Below are 2,114 nucleotides of genomic sequence, written 5' to 3'. Positions count from 1 at the left end.
AAATATTTCTTTATATGAAACATCACATGATAGGTGTTGAGAAAAGAACAGCTAAAACAATAGGGGATACAGGATTTATAATCCCAATAAGTGACAGGAACAAGACTGCACAAACAATCCCAGGTCGCTATAAACACTCCATAGGCTATAATATAAGTACAGTATATCCGATATAGTTGATACAGTGCAAATCCAGCAGCTCTGGATAATATGGTAGTATAAGTAAGATATCCAGGATAGACAAAAAATCACATGATAGCTAGAAGTATGAAAAGCTTATAATTAATATGCAGTAGTATAGCTCAATCCAATAAAAATTAATTAATATCAATTAGATACCAGAGGGTATTTGTGCTAAACTAGTGCGTGTAAGATAGATCCCGATGCAGAGAGGCAATAGTAGCTGTACATGATCACATGTACTACACAGTTCACCAGCGCATGGAATGTGCCCAAACCACCGGCAGCGAACTTCACACCAAACCACCAAGTCCATGGCATGATGGAATGGTGAAGCACATGGAGGAAAGTGATTTGACTGTTCTTCTTATGTAACACAAAAAAGATGGTGTCTAGCAACTCTACAAACTTAGAGAAATAGAACAGCCAGCATGTCCATGCCATCCTTACTGCCTGCGGTGACCTAGAGTAATCCACAAGGTCACAACGAAAGGAGTAACCTGTAGCCCAGACTGACATGAGGAATTCATAGCTCATGTATACAGAGAACAAGACCATAAAGAAGTTATACGCTGCCATTATGCCCTTTAGGTCCATGGTTTTCTGTTCTCCATCAGCCTGGGACCAAATGATGTGACAAAATAAACGTATGCCCCAATGATGAGCGTTTGGGTAATTGGAGAGGACATAAGGGGCCAGTCCTCCACTCGTGGATCAGCATCTTTAATCCACTCATTATAAAACACTACGGCTCTTGAAGTTAAGTCCTTGAAGGCCATGTTCTTGTGTTCTCCAAGGACTGGCAGCACCTGTCCCACAGCCTGGATGAGGAGACAGAGCAGACCTGTAGGGCTGCACACAGGTCTGCTCTGTCTCCTCATCCACTCTCAATTCCAGCGTTGAAAAAGTCAAACAGTGCTCCTTCCTTTCCGAGCCCTGCCGTGCACCCACAATATGGTTTTCCCACATATATGGGGTATCAGCATACTAGAAGAATTTGCACAAGTTTTCGGGTCCAATTGCTTCTGTTACATTTGTGAAAATAAAAAAAATGGGTATAAAGTAAAATTCTAGTGAAAAAAAGTTTAATGTTCATTTTTTCCTTTCACATTCAATTAATTGCTGTGAAGCACATGAAGGGTTAATAAACTTCTGGAATGTGGTTTTGAGCACCTTGAGGGGTCCAGTTTTTATAATGGTGTCACTTTTGGGTATTTTCTGTCATATAGAGCCCTCAAAGTCACTTCAAATGTGATGTGGTCCCTAAAAAAATGGTTTTGTAAATTTTGCTGGAAAAATGAGAAATCGCTGGTCAACTTTTAACCTTATAACTTCCTAACAAAAAAAACAATTGGTTCCAAAATTGTGCTGATGTAACGTAGACATGTGGGAAATGTTATTTATTAACTATTTTATGTGATATATCTCTATGATTTAACGGCATGAAAATTTAAACTTTGAAAATTTTGACATTTTCAAAATTTTCACCAAATTTCAGATTTTTTTCACAAATAAACGCAAGTGATATCGAAGAAATTTTACCACAATCATGAAGTACAATATGTCATGAAAAAACATTCTGAGAATCAGTGAGATCCGTTGAAGCATTCCAGAGTTATTACCTCATAAAGTGACACTGATCAGAATTGTAAAAATTGGCCTGGTCATTAACGTGCAAACAGCTTTTGGGGGTTAAAAGGGGTTAAGGACAGGTGTAGACGACCATTGATTTTCCCATCCGAAAGAATCGGGTCGATTATGCAAATTACACTCTGACCAGACTTTGGGGAGTGCATATGAAGGAACAGTACAGAAATCTTTCTAATGATGTCTGCACCTAGACCTGCAATGATGATAAGGAAGCGACCTGCTGAAAACCTCCTTTTCTGCCACCTCGGTACTCCTATGAGGCTCAGGAGACCGTGATTTCACTG

At 39.3% G+C, this 2,114-nt stretch overlaps 1 pseudogene; it reads right to left on the bottom strand.

Annotated features, from left to right (window-relative positions):
- Positions 1–354: 354 nt before the first annotated feature.
- Positions 355–1,020, bottom strand: LOC141264629 (very long chain fatty acid elongase 7-like; annotated as a pseudogene).
- Between the last annotated feature and the right edge of the window lie 1,094 nt (positions 1,021–2,114).

This window comes from Phyllobates terribilis, unplaced genomic scaffold (assembly GCF_046119375.1).
Source record: "Phyllobates terribilis strain yellow unplaced genomic scaffold, ASM4611937v1 Scaffold_4__5_contigs__length_816908805, whole genome shotgun sequence".
Classification (NCBI taxonomy): Eukaryota; Metazoa; Chordata; class Amphibia; order Anura; family Dendrobatidae; genus Phyllobates; species Phyllobates terribilis.
The sequence above is the reverse complement of the archived record's forward strand: the minus strand, read 5'-3'. Positions and strand labels throughout refer to the sequence as shown.